The sequence below is a fragment of the Balaenoptera ricei genome, chromosome 5 (genome assembly GCF_028023285.1).
Source record: "Balaenoptera ricei isolate mBalRic1 chromosome 5, mBalRic1.hap2, whole genome shotgun sequence".
Taxonomy (NCBI): domain Eukaryota; kingdom Metazoa; phylum Chordata; class Mammalia; order Artiodactyla; family Balaenopteridae; genus Balaenoptera; species Balaenoptera ricei.
The window spans coordinates 121,851,461-121,866,980 of NC_082643.1; the positions used below are offsets into that span (position 1 = coordinate 121,851,461).

The window sequence follows — 15,520 nt, forward strand, 5'->3', positions numbered from 1 at the left end:
AGGAAATCAGGGGGTGGGACTGAAAGTTCTAACCCTCTAATCACAGAGTTGGTTTTCCTGGCGACCAGCCCCCGTCCTTTGGGTGGGACCCAAAAGTCACCTTCCCTGGAGCTTTTTCTGGAACTGAAGGCAAGAGACCAAATATTATCTTTTTTGCCCTTATTGATCAGGAAATTTCAAGGGCTTTGGGAGCTGTGAGCCAGGAACTGTGGATGAAGACCAAATATTTATCATTATATATATATATATATTTGGCCATTGTATATGTATGCTTGTATATATATATATTTCTCATATATATTTGGTCATCTGGATGACCAAATACATAAATTTTCTATAAATCACAGTATTGCAATAATTTTTAGTTCTCAGTGGAGGAAGAGGCAAGATAGGGAAGTGGGGGAGGCAGAGATAGACAAGGTTTTTTTGAGCAGCCATTGTGGACAATAGGAAGAAAAGTCAACCAAGGAGAAATAACAATACTGAGCATTTTTTTCTCAATAGATATTTTTTCTCGATAGATATTTATTGAGTACTATTTATCTCATGATGTGGTACTGTGTGACTGCAAGAGGGAAAAGAAAACAGCCTTTCTTTGCCAGGCAAATCTAATTGGGGAGCCGATACACAAAAATAGCTGCAAATAGGAGGTATCAGATGAGTATCAAGTGAATGTATGCAGCAAATGCACAATGAATTCAAAGATAACTATGGAATGTTTCTTGGAGGACAAAGAACTTAAAGAGTGCCTAGAACTGGCTGGCAGATATGGGTGGTGGTTAGGGAAGGTTTAATGAAAAATATTAACTCCAATTTGAGTCATAAAGAAAAAGCAGATATAGACATATAAGTAGGACATTACAGGCACAGAACTTAAAATCGATAGACCCAAAGTTTAAGCACCAAACTAGCTCACTTTACCTGGGACACAGTCCTCATGTAATTAGATCACATCTGGGTCTTTTTTCTAGAGAGTCTTGTGTGGCAGGCTGGAAAATTTGTACTGTTCCAGGACATTAGAGAGCCATTGAAGGTTTTAGGACTTGGGAACAACATAGAGTGATGTTTCAGTAACATCAGTGTAGCTGATGTAAAGTACAGATTGCAGAGTTATAGTAACAGTCAAGGCAAGAAGCACTCGAGTATTTCTTCACTGTTTAAAGTCTGGTGAGTGCTATAATTACCAGGAGAATCCCAGGTTTTGCCTCATTATCATAGATTCATCAATTTCCCTCCTTTTTTTCCTTTCCAAAGACATCTTTGGTGTCTTTGATTTCTGGTTCTTTAACTCCTCCAAATTTTCAGTCATTTACAAAATCTCTTATCCTTCCTCTTGGCTTTGTGTGCCCTGTCTTCCGTTGCTCTTTTTGTATAAGCTGTCCTGCTCTCTGTCTTGACTTGATTCAGAGAGAGAAGCCTGCACATTTCGGCCTCATCATAGAGAATGCCAATAAACTGATGGCCTGCGTCACTCAATTCCTAACGTTACGTATATATTCCATAATATTTGCTAAACTTTCTATGGCTACTAGTGTTTGATATCATTTTATTAAATAAGTTCAGTAAAGTATTTCTGCCTTTCTTTTTGGTATCATGACAAACAGATGAGCGCAGTAAATTTAGTGTGGTTGTATTTGTGACTGCATAGTAGCTCTAGGAACCCTAGAAGTTTCTTACCATTTTACTAAGTTTTCACTCAATTTTAATTAAATTTGAAAACCTTTAAAATTGAGATCAGAAATTCATATACCTTAATTTGATTTTTAACTCTCTCTAAAATACCAAAATATTGCTGTTGATTGCTATTGGATAAATTGGTTTTTATTTTAAAAATTATCTATTTCTGCCTTCTCTTACTGTGACTTAGTATCTAAAACATAGTGTATATTAAAATATATGAGATGAAAATATATAAAGGGTGAAAATGAATAGAAAGAAACCTTGATCCTGTAATATAGAAATATCTACACACATAGTATGATCCTGATGCCATTTGAATCCATAATAATCTCCCTTTAAAAGCATCATTATAGTATTGATAGTTTCTAAGTCTCTTGAAATTATTTTTAAGTTACTTGAGACTTTAGAAAGTAGAAATTCTGAGTAAGTAATACTTAATGCAATTTTACTGAAAGCAGTAAAAAAGCATCAAGTAGTTAAATTAACTTTTTAATTCTGAGGTAATTTATGAATGATTCAATCCTGCTCTTCTGCTTGAAACCTTTTTCCTTCAGTAAAAGAGGACAAACTTGGTTTTATCTTGAGAGTTCAAAAAGGAGTAAAAATTGAGTAGAAAGAAGTCTTTATTCTGGAAAATGGATCTGATTTCGAAGTTCAACTGGAATAAGCAATTGTTAAATTTTGTATAGAAAATTGTATCTAATTTCATAATTATCTGATTATTTGATCTATTGAGTAAACAAAGCATACTGTTTCGTAAAGTCTATGAATAAATACTTTTTCCAACCATGACAGATTAAGTGAAAACAAAGAGAGTGAACAAAAATGGAAGAGGGTCATGGATCTGCATCTGCATGGAGGAAGAGGGCAGTACTTTTGGGGAGTGCAATTTACATGAGCATCTGGGTCTTTTGTCATGTTTTGGATGGATGACCCAAGTCTGATATACTGGTGAATAGCATTAACAAAGGTCTCGTTGTCAAAGGCTAGGAAGAAAAATGCAATTAGCCACAGCAATGAGGTGATGTCTGTGTTTGGGGGAAAAACTGATACCTAACTGGCTATAGAAAAAACTGAAATGATACCATCAGTAAAAGGCCAGATTTGTGTGTGTGTGTGTGTGTGTGTATCCACTATAGTGATCTTAACTCAGTGGGATATGACAAAAAAGTCATTTTTTTGATAGTGTTTGGATTATGTGATGAAAGTGGATATGTACCTGTTACTAACGAAATGACCTGATAAACTCAGTGAATTCATAATTCATAATACACCAATTTCACCAACCTGACAATACTGGTGAATACTGCTTTGCAATACTGTTTGTTTTCTATTTAAAGAAAATTAGAATTAAGTAAAAGTGCACTGGAGTTCAAAAGAAGTTTGTTCTTTTTTTTTCTCTCTCTCTATAAACCATGCCATCCAGAGTAGGGAACCATATCTAATCTCCCAATTAGGTCAGGCCCCAGGATAATCAATCTCTTTAACAGCAGATGCCTTGTTTTAACAAATGAATGCTTGGTTTCAAAAGCAGTTTTGTGTTGAGAGAGGAGTGCAGTTGGCATGGGTGATTAGAACTCTTTTAAACCCTGTAAAAAGCTTCTGTAGATTGTTTTATGCCCACACTTTGTGAACTGAAGTAAATGCTGTATATATCCATCTTAAAATGAACATGGTGAGGACTTCCTACAGCCTGTGAGAACATCTACATGCATATAAATGGAACTATTTTAAGTCCAAAATTTTAATACCCATTTGAATTACACTGTGATTTTGATAACATCTAAAACTAGTGTATATGTTTTTAGTAGGTGCTCCTCATGTTTATTAAGTATGCTCATCAATGACAGTAACATAATTATTAGATTAACATTTTTTTAGGCTGAAAATACAATAAGTTAACATGATTCTCATATTTGTTATTTGGACTGCATTTATATTAGTTTGTGAATGCCTTTTTTCATGTCTGGTGCCTTTCAGTTCATATCCATGCTCTATGCAAATGGGCAGTGTGAGGCAACTGTGAAATCAAGAAGAAATAATTAAAAATTAAAGTTTATAAGCAATGTGTATTAAGTTAAAACTATAAATTGACTTAATTTTGCTCACAACTCCATTTAATCTAAGATAGTGAAATGTAGTGAGATACTTTTCAATATGGTAAAACTAAAAAAATTCTAAGGCTTCAATAAATTATTTTAGATAATCATTGTTCAAAATGTGATTGCTGAAACTTACCAGTGATGCCTGAAAGTGATACAAAAATAATTCCGGAGGCCCCAAATTACCTATTGCCTTTTTTAGGAGAGCAGATTACATAATTAAAAGCATGGCATTGAAACATTTGCGAGGTAGTTAAGAAAAAAAGCATTCTCCAACGTATTTTGTATGTTACAATTCAACTTTATTGTATAATGGTCAGTTCTACCAGTTTTTCTCCCCTCTTAAAAATTGTTTCAAATATGCCTAATTTGTGGAAAGTTAATATTTTTTATAGTGAAGGTTGATAAAAACATCTTAGGAAAAATTGAAAGCAGATGGTCTTTAAGAAACATTTATTGCTAATTACTTCTTAACCTTTCACACAACTGTTGGTAAATGTATAGGATTATATTACTTTTTTAAGTAAGTTTTTAAGGCTAAATTGGTAGATAAGCTAGAGATGCAATGAAACAAGATTTCGTAAATACAGGCCTTGTTTTTTTTTTAAACAACATTTAAATTAATTAATTAATTAATTTTTTGTCTGCATTGGGTCTTTGTTGCTGCGCGCAGGCTTTTCTCTAGTTGCTGTGAGCCGGGGTTACTCTTCGTTGCGGTGCGCGGGCTTCTCATTGCGGTGGCTTTCTCTTGTTGCAGAGCATAGGCTCTAGGTGCACAGGCTTCAGTAGTTGTGGCACGCAGGCTCAGTAGTTGTGGTGCACGGGCTTAGCTGCTCCACGTCATGTGGGACCTTCCCGGACCAGGGATCGAACCCGTGTTCTGTGCATTGGCAGGTGGATTCTTAACCACTGCGCCACAAGGGAAGTCCAAAATACAGGCACTCTTAATAATACCAGATACCAAAATAGAACTATGATGTTCACTCATGCTTATTTTAATGTGTAACAGCATTTCAATATGATTAGTAGAATAGCTTCTGTATATTAAGAACTTCTGTATATTAAAATTTTTAGCTGGAAGACAGTTTAATGTCCAGATCTGTTACTCAGCTACATTTTAGATTTTAAACTTAATTTAATTATTATAGCATATCAGGCAGTATACATTTAATTTAATGAAATTAACACTTAGGTTTATACAATAGCTTTCTTACTCAGATCCCAATGATTTTCAGAATCCAGAGATTTCCAAGCTGAAATTCTTCATTTTCATGGAACTCTTGTAGCTAAATTTATATATGGATTATTTCTTCCTTGACAGGCACACACATTCACTATAGTATGAAAAAGAAGTCTGAAAGAAAATATAGTGAAATGTATATCTTTGGGTGATGGGTAGATTTGGGGTGACTTATTAAATCTTCTTTACTGTATAGTATAGGCTTTATGATTCTTTTATAGTTAGGAAAAACATAAATATTTTCAGTTTCAAAAAAAAGTACAATTCCAGCATAGGTGATACGTAATTTGACAATATTTTTTTTTTAAGATTTTTTTTGATGTGGACCACTTTAAAAGTCTTTATTGAATTTGTTACAATATTGCTTCTGTTTTATGTTTTGGTTTTTTGGCTGTGAGGCATGTGAGATCTTAGCTCCCCAGCCAGGGATCAAACCCTCACCCCTTGCATTGGAAGGCGAAGTCCTAACCACTGGACTGCTAGGGAAGTCCCTTGATAATAATTTTATAATATAGTTTGACAATAACTTTTTGTATTCTCTTGAAATTATGTAAAACCTGTAGGGGCAAATACCCTGTTCTTTCCTTGGCACTGCTGATTTGTCCATACTGTTGAAATAAACCACTCAGTGGAAGGTATACTTTAATGACTGTAAACTATAAGGAGTACATTAAAGCATCCCAGGAATGACCCAAAATAACAAACAGTAAACATGGTAAACAGAAATTGTATCTATCCAGGATTTCTCAACCCTTTCACACTATGAAAAATTATTGAAGGCCCCCAGAGAGCTTTTGTTTATGTAGCTTATATCTATGAGTATTTATCACATTAGATATTAAATCTGAGAAATCTTTGAAATATTTATATATTAATTCACTTAAAATAATAATGAATACCAATTATGTGTTAAAATACATAATATAGATTTTTCAGAATAACAACAAAAAGTAGTGAAAAGAGTGGCACTGTTTTACATTTTTGTAAATGTCTTTAATATATGCCTTAGTAGAAGACAGCTGGATTCTTTTATCTGCTTCTGCATTCAATTTGTTGCAATATGGTATTTAGGTTGAAGTATATGAAGAAAACTTGGCTTCATGCAAATATGTAGTTGGAAAGAGAGGATAATTTTAATAACTTTTTCAGCTAATTGTGGATATTCTTCTTTAATATTATACCAAATATCAACAAGTAATAGTTTGTTAGAGACTAGTTGCAATGTGAAATCTGAAACCATCTCAATAAACTTTTAATACTTTTGAGCTTGGCCTATTTCTCAAGGAAGGTTTCTAAAAGAAGTCTGACTTTTGATTTTTAAAATAATGAAGTATAATATTCCAATAATAATAAAACAATCCCAAGAGTATTCCAAGGATATTTTAACGATTAATTTGTATCCAAGTGTTTTCTAAAACATTTGAGCACTACTCAAATCTCTGAGCTTGATTTCTTAATTCTTAGATACATCAACTTTAAAGTTTACTATTTGTTGCATAGATGAGGTCTTAAAGCCTTTGCTTTTCATCTCTTTGGTGGTAACTTTACATATATGAGTTCATCAGATGTGAGCAGTGTAGGAATACAGTAAAGGCCTGATCAGTGGTTGCTGGCATGGCATTCTACTGTTGCAGAGCTCTGTCCTCACTGTAAGTATGAACAAAAGTAATTTCCAAACAAGACCTTTGCTTGAGCCCTGAGAACCAAAATATTGATTTCCAAAAGAAAATATTTGTTTCAATCGTGACAAATATTTTTATGGCAGAAATTGAAGGCAAAATACACATTTTGCATTATGACACTCATATGTCAGATCTTATTAAAAGTAATTTAGAATGTTCCTACACATTGCTTTTGATGATGTCTCTTTTCTTTGTAAACATTTGTACAAAATGTCTCAACAAGGAACCTATTATAAAAACTTCTTAAAGTCCTCCTTCCTTCAAAATGAGGTCTAGTTGACTTCACTAGGAAATGTGGATGACATGTTGTCATGTTCTTTTTTTAATGGCAAAAACAATGATGTCACTCTTTACTAACAAGTCCAATAGCAATGCTAGAGAATTCCTGCGGATGTGGTTATCAAATATATTCAAGATTCCAAGGACACCATCCTTTATCCTCCCTACTCTCCCAGAATAGATCAGATTCTCCTAATGTGCACTCTCATTCCTACAATCTTGGATTTCCCCATATTGCACTCATTGCAGTTGCTAATTACTTCTTTGTACAATCAGTTGATTAATATCTGCTTCTCTCACTATACTGTTAGCTCCAAGAAGGAAAGGTCTGAGCCAGATTTTCCATCTCATCCCCAGGACCTCCAGCATGGTCTTTGACACACGATGGGAACTCTTTAAGAGTTGCAGAATATATGATAGAATACTTCTGAGCATTTAATGCACTTTGGAGTCCCCAGAGTATTTTCCTATACCTTTTATATTTTGGGATTCTTCATCCTTCTTGAAATTGGCTTTTGTGATAAATCTGAGTTCCTGTTTCTTTCTCACCTCCTTGATTGTTCCATTTTTGTCTTCCTTCATGGCTTTTGTTTTAATATCTAGTTCTTTAAGGCAACCATGAAGTTCTGTCTTGCCCTTTACCATTTTTCTCTTTTATGCACTTTCTCTCAGTTAGCCATAACCTTTGAGATTCTCAAATCTAAATCCCTAATCCCAATCTCTCCCTCAAACCATGGTTCTGCATCTTCCAGGTAGTCTCTCTACATTTCCAACCAGATATTCATCTTTAAAGCCAATAGATCTCTGACTAAATTCATCATCTTTCATCCTACGTCAATTGTCCCCTGTGCTTCTCTACGTCCCAGCAGTTACGTTTGTGCCGCCTTTATCTTTGCTTTCACTGAGTCCTGTCAGGTCTCTCTCTCACTCAGGTCCATGTTTTCATCACAGTTACCATCACATTAGCTCACACCTTGGCTTTCTCATGTCTGTCCTGTTGTGATAGCATTTATACTCCCCCTTCTCTGTGCTGGTTCTTTTGGTTTTAATACATCTTGTATACTGGTATGAGAGTAACTTTTCCCACAGAATTTTTCTCTTAAAAACTTTCCTTCAATTAATAATTTGAACATTGCCTGGGCATTTGATGGTATTAAGGAATTTTAAAATAAATGAATTTATTTATTTATTTATTTATTTATTTTTGGCTGTGTTGGGTGTTCGTTGCTGCACACTGGCTTTCTCTAGTTGTGACAAGCGGGGGCTACTCTTCGTTGCGGTGCACGGGCTTCTCATTGCAGTGGCTTCTCTTGTGGAGCATGGACTCTAGGTGCATGGGCTTCAGTAGTTGTGGCATGTGGGCTCAGTAATTGTGGCTTGTGGGCTCTGGAGCACAGGCTCAGTAGTTGTGGTGCACGGGCTTAGTTGCTCTGCGACATGTGGGATCTTCCCAGACCAGGGCTCAAACCCATGTGCCCTGCAGTGGCAGGCGGATTCTTAACCACTCCGCCACCAGGGAAGTCCCAAGGAATTATTATTTTTAGATCTGATAGTGGTTTTGAGGTTGTATTAGAAAGGAAAAGAGGCCCCTATCTTTTATGCATACATACTGAAATATTTATGAGTAATTGATATGATCCCTGGATTTGATTCAAATCATATGGAGTGAGAAAACATGAATGGGAGTGTAGATAGATAGGCCAGAGTTGATGCTTACTCAGACTAGTTGATGAGCACATGGAGGTTCACTATACTGTTCCTTATAATCTTATATATGTTTGAAATTTTGCATAATAAAAATTATTTTAAGTCAACTCTTTAGTTCTTTAAGTGCTCGTAAAATAAAGTCCAAACTCTTTATTTAGGAATAGAAAGCCACAAGCCAATCCCAGTCTATCCTCCCAGTGTCATTGGCCAGTGTCTCCCACATATATCCTTTGCTCATGTGGCAGATTAGCAGACTCTTCATTGTGTGTGTGACCGTCTTTCCCCAGTCCTCTGCATTCCTGTACACTTCTTACCATGAGCACCTTGGCTGCAGGATTGCCTTTAGTCTAGGTATAAGGTAGTTTGCAAGAGCTGTACATCGCTGTAAAGCCATCAACCAATGACAAAGAGGGTTGGTGATTAAATTCCCCAGCTGTTTTCTCTTTTGGGTGGATCCCCCAGAAGTCTCCAATGGACTTGAGTTCCAGTTGCCCACACTGGTATCTTACTGTTGAACACATTAGTATTGCTTTCCTTCCCTTCTTGGTCTCACCTCTCCACTTCTGTACTGGATCAGTTGCATCGAGTCCTAGTTTCAGGCTCTTCTGGGGGGTCGCCAGTCTCACTCAGCACTCAGCTGTAAACTCATCCTTTTCTGGTTCTGTGCCTTTGTCAAGCCACGCTCTTGGCCATGCATGCCCCTCCATACCTATTACTTATATCATTGCCTTTTCTAATCTTAAATTTTAAAACAATGCTAGTTTTAGAAAACTTTGAGTATATAAACATTACAGAGAAAACAAAAACCATTCATGGTTACAACACCCCACAGATGAACATTTTCTTTAGTCTTTTTCTGTGTGTGTGTCTGCAGTCATCTGACCATTTTCCTGGGGCTTGAAGATCCACTTCCAAGATGGCTCACTCACATGGTTCTTGGCAGGACCCCTTGGTTCCTCACTGACTTTGGGAGAAGGTTTCGGTTCCTTGCATGTTGGCCTAACAGGGCATCCTGAGTGTTCACACGACATGGCAGCTGGTTTCAGCAGGGGACGTAATTTAAGAGAGAGAGCAAGAAGAAAGTTACAACATCTTATTATGACTTACCCTTGAAAGTAACGTACCACTTCTGCCTTATTCCACTGGTCACACCAACGAACCCAGATACAAAGTAGGAGGAAACTATATAGGGGCGTGAATATTATGAGGCTGGGAACATTGAGGGCATCTTTGAAGCTGGCTAGCAGAGCTAGTTTGTAATCTGGAGCTGCTTTGGGGGTTTTAAAAAACTGCCTTTAGGGCATCTCTTTTTTATGTCTTTCTAGCCTGGCCTCTGAAGAGAAATCATTTCATGTCCCTTTTCACTGTGTCTCACCCGCCTCTTTAAGGTCTCAGACTTTCTTCTAGTTCTATTTTAATGATACTGTTTTTCTTTGTTTGTTACTATTCTGAAAATTTTCCAATTCTACGTATAAGACTCAGGCATCTTTTTCAAACCACTCTCATTTCTTCCTAATTTATTTTTTTAAAATATTTATTTATTTATTTAATTTTCAGCTGTGTCGGGTCCCAGTTGCGGCATGCAGGCTCTTCGTTGCGGTGCACAGGCGTCTCTCTCTAGTTGTGGCATGCAGGCTCTAGAGTGCTTGGGCTCTGCAGTTGCAGCACAGGCTCTCTAGTTGTGGCTTGCATGCTCAGTAGCCGTGGTGCACGGGCTTAGTTGCCCCACAGCATGTGGGATCCCATTTCCCCATCAGGGATCGAACCCACGTCCCCTGAATTGGAAGGTGGATCCCCAGCCACTGGACCACCAGGGAAGTCCCCCATTTCCTCCTAATTTCTAAAGCATATCTGATTTCTAGATTTAGAATGTTCCAGAAACATCCCTGTTAAATCACTTCCTTAGGCTTTGTTGCCTATTTTCAGGATTGTTTCTTTACCTTAAGAAAAGAAAGTGAAATAGTCTTTTTATTTTAACAGCTTCCTCCAGTTTTAGTTGTTCATTGATAAAATCTATCACTCTTCCCTTGGTGAAATAATAGTTTGGGTCTCATATCTAAAACGACCATCAGAATCTGTGCATTAAAGACAGTCTGTGTTATAGTGGTGAGAGGGTAAGTTTTGAGGCCATAGGCAAAGCTGCATGACTCCTGAAGTGAACCCTTTCACAGATTTCTCCTTGGCCCTGAGTATAGTTTAAAGCAGAATAAGAAGGAAAATTATCAGGGCAGCTGAACTACACCTGCCCATTGAGGGCCTGCACTAGGAATTTAAAACTAAGACTCCACCCATTAGTATTATGGTCCTTATGGAACTTTGTTGCCTTTGGATTTAAGTCATGAAGATATTTTCTAATAATTTATCCAAACATTTCACATTCATGAAATTATTTATTTTAGCGATAATGTAAAGTTTATAGCATAACATTAAATTTAATTAAACCTTCAAAACAACGTAAATAGACATTACAATTAAAACAAAACTATGACAGGATGTACATGATGGTCAGCAGGGCAAACTTGTTCTACAATTATTTTATAATTGTGCTATAAAATTAGTTCAAACACTACACTTGTTTTTTCAGTACCTATCAATAAAAATTGCAGAGTTTTGTCATTTGAAGATTGTAATTCATGATTGAACATAATGAGGAGTCCTTAATGGGGGATGTGCCTTTTCTTAAATGTCCCATTTTTATAACTTTGGACCCTCAACAGTCTTCAAATGCAGCACTCATTTTCCTGCTCTCGTGTCTTCAGTTTGAAGGCTAATTTGTTAGCTTTCTTCTCTGCTCTCTGTTCCCTGTGCTCTTCTTTTATAACTTGCTTTCTTGCTCTTTTATTTTCTTTGCTCTCATTTTTGGAATGTGGTTGAGTTGATACCTTAACTAGATCACTGCCATTAATCATCTGCACTTATTAACTTGTTTTGCTGTGAGTCCTTTCTTTGGTAAGCCATCGAGAGGTATTCCTGTTTTATTAAATACTTGGATTTGTTTGGGCTTTGGTTAATATTTGATAAGCTAAGGATGGTTGAATAAATGTGAGCATGTGCTACAAATGAATTCAGAATCCCACTTCTCTTTTGCTTCTTCTAGAACTAGAGAAACCATCTCTTCTTCCTCAGACTCATCAATCTCATTAACTAGCAGACCTTCATCCTCAGAGTCTTAACATGTATTCAACTTTATACAATTCTCTGCCTTCTCTTTGCATTCGTCATTAAAAACTTCATGTAACAGATTGCTATCTATTGATACATGAATGGAACCCTCCAATTTGGCATTATCTGGTGCTCCATCTTGTTATCATCTTAATTGTTCATAAAACTTCTCAAACTGCTCATGTAGGGTCAGCTGCTCATTTCTTCTCGCGACTGAGGAAGTAATAGAATTCTCTATGAAGTGACTTTTTATTTCTTCTTCCTAAAAAAAATGGCTTCCTATGACTTCATGAGGTTTGCACAGGCAGACGAACCATCTTCATTTGAGAATGGGCTTTAAAAACCATAGTCATCATTCCTCCCTATCACTTTTCTTCCCATCCATATCTTTCCACTCGCTGCCATTTTCAGCTTTAGATTTCTTTCCATCTATTCCCTCTTCCTCTCTTGTTCCTCATCAGCCTGAAGGATAAAATCATTTTCACATAGATGCTGGGTAACAAAGTCGAAATCATCACCAAGAGCTGCAACAATGTCAGGATCCAAATCCAGTTGAGGGCCCAAAATAGCAGCTGTTTTATTTACCAATTCAATATCTTCCTTAAATTCTGAGGCAAACTCTGATTAAGGCAAAGTAATTCCATGGCCTAGAATTATTAAAGTTTCCTCTTTCTCATCTCTCCTGTTATGCTGAAGGTATTTTGGATTTAAGCACATAGGGCCCAGATGATTCTTTCAAGTGCCGTACGTAGTTATAATCATTGTCAGAGAACTCTTCATAACTTCCTCTGTTTTGCTCACATTCTTCATCATTTATTTTGTGTAGGCAACAGAACCCTCTGGGGTGCATTTTCATCTGCTACTAAAGACTCTTTGACTCGAATGGACCATGTGGAAAAGACACAGTTTTCCTCTTTCTAAAGAGCTTTTCCCCCCATTCTGTTGCTGTGTGGGGCTCACACCAAGAACAGTGACCTGCGGGTCCCAGAGCAGGTGACACATCTTGGAAGTGGACAAGGCCTACCTAGCAGCCACGTCTTAAGGCCATGCCACACATCTACTCTTGGACTTCACAGTGCAGGTCTGAAGAATTGGCTCAGAGACACAATAAAAGCTACAAATATTATTTCACCCAACAATGCCTAAAAACACTTAATCCCTGCCTCAGCTACACCTGCAAGGTCAGCCGAAGCTGGCAAAAGAGTCTCAAGTTACCTGTCTGACTGTGCCCCACTCAGGCTTGAAAACCCACATGGCCTAACACAGTAAAGCCCCAGCCTTGATCAAAACACTGATTTCCCATGCTATTTTGTCCCCTCCCTCAACCATTTCTTATTTATTTCTCAAGGTTGCCTGCCCATTTACCAAGATGTTGAAGTCTGAGTGGATCAATAAGTACTTGATCCCTTCTCCCCATCCTCAGTCTGGAACCAATATAGAGACAGATGTAGGCTCCCAAGAGAAGAAAATAATCACTTAATATATCACTTTTATTAAAAAGAAAGCTGATTTCTAGAATCAGAGAATTCCAGAGATTGTCCTTTTAAATTAAACTCTTAGTCTCTGGCTTCCATGTGTTCACTGAGTGTTGTTTCTACCTTACTTAACCCCAAAATGAAACTTATTCTTTTCATAATATAGGCCTCTACTAGTTATTTGTTCATTAATAAGTCTACTAATTTTACCTAGTTAAATAACAATTTGGATTTCTTAAGATCTATGGCCAAATAGGTATGCACCCCCAATTTAGACACGGTTACCCACCTTGCCACTGGCACAGCTGACAAGCACAAGCCTCACTCTTATGGCAGGTCCCTTACTCCATCACAGAGAGCTGTGCATGGCTCCTGAGGTCAGGTTGTGACTGAAAGAGGAAAGAGCTTATATTGAATGGCCCAGTTGATTCTTCCAAACTTTCCAGTCAGGTACATCATTCCTCACTTGGTTGGAGCAGAAGTCAGAAAGGTTAGTTACTTCAGTAGATGAACTTCTATGTAAAACCTGAAGCCAGGTACATGGAACTCCCTCCCAGTAGATATATCCTCTGTCCATCAATATGTGAGAGGTAATTCCAGTGCCCCCCAGTCCACCCCCAGTTTTAAGGCTGAGGTAGTCAGTTAGCTCAGAGGCGGCTGATTCAGAAGATGGAGCAATCATCAGAGGAAAGTACCAGTAGCACATCTAGTCTCATCCCTGATGATAATTTCTGCTGTATAGGTAACCTATTAGTCAGTGAAGAGGTTCAGATTTGGATAACAGAAAGTTTAGTTAGAAAGGTCAAATCAAATTTCCTCCATTTAACTTTCATGATTTTTCGCCTCCAGTCTGAATTATAGAACAGAAAATGGGAATGACCATTTGTTAGCATTCTTCATGCCACTGAAGATTGTTCCTACCATATTATGTGGCAGCTAGGTGTAAATTAGAGGATATGCTCCCACTTTGTTTTATGAGGCATTGACATATCTGTCTTATATTTTTTATTTTCTATAGAGATAATCTGAGACTTGCTTGAGAATGTTTGAGAATGATGCAAAAAAAGAATCTTGGGTTAGGCTTGGAAACAAATATTATAATTTAAAATATAATGTAGTCCATAAGAAAATGTGTTGATTTGCATGTTTAAATAACTGACTGTGACATTTAAAGTGATTATAATATAGCAGGTAGAGAGAAAATTATATCTTTGTAAATATAAGTCAGTGCATTAAGAGCAAGAAATTAATATTGTGAAATTCCAAAATTAATTTGTTATATCAAATATACACAATATTCCTCTTCCCTCTTTTTTATTTTTGTCATCTAATGGATTAATTGTATACTTTTTTTGGAGTCCATTTTACCTCCATAGTTAGCTTATTAGCTGTAACTCTTGGCCATCTTACTTGCTAGGTTATTTTAGAGTGTGTATTATACATCTTTAACTTATCACAGTCTACCTCCAAGTGATAATCTATTTTACATATAGAATGAGAATATAAATATAGTATACTTCCATTACTTTACTCTCTGCCTTTTTGCTACTGTCATCATACAGTTTACTTCTAGATATCTTATTAAGCACCTAATACATTGTCACCATTTTTACTTTGAATGGTTGATTATATTTGAAAGATTAATAATAATAAAATAATAATTTAGAAATTTTCTTTTTTTATTGAAGTGTAGTTGATTTACCATGTTGTGCCCATCTCTGCTGTGCAGCACAGTGACTCAGTTATACACACGTATACATTCTTTTTTTATATTCTTTTCCATTATGGTTTATCCCAGGAGACTGGATATAGTTCCCTGTGCTATACAGTAGGACCTTGTTGTTTATCCATTCTAAATGTAATTGTTTGCATCTACCTATACCAAACTCCCAGTCCATCCCTCTGCCTCTCCCCTTTCCCCTTGGCAACCACAAGTTTGATCTCTATGTCTGTGAGTCAGTTTCTGTTTTGCAGATAGGTTCATTTGTGTCATATTTTAGATTCCACATAGAAATGATATCATATGGTTATTTGTCTTTCTCTTTCTGACTTACTTCACTTAGTATGATAACCTCTAGTTGCATCCATGTTGCTGCAAATGACATTATTTCATTCATTTTTGTGGCTGAGTAGTATTCCATTGTATATATGTACCACATCTTCTTTATCCACTCATCTGTTGATGGACATTTA

The 15,520-nt window shown here is 36.5% G+C and overlaps 1 pseudogene; it reads right to left on the reverse strand.

The window, feature by feature from the left end:
• Positions 1-2,943: 2,943 nt before the first annotated feature.
• LOC132366278 (protein LTV1 homolog) lies at positions 2,944-12,854 on the reverse strand (annotated as a pseudogene).
• Between the last annotated feature and the right edge of the window lie 2,666 nt (positions 12,855-15,520).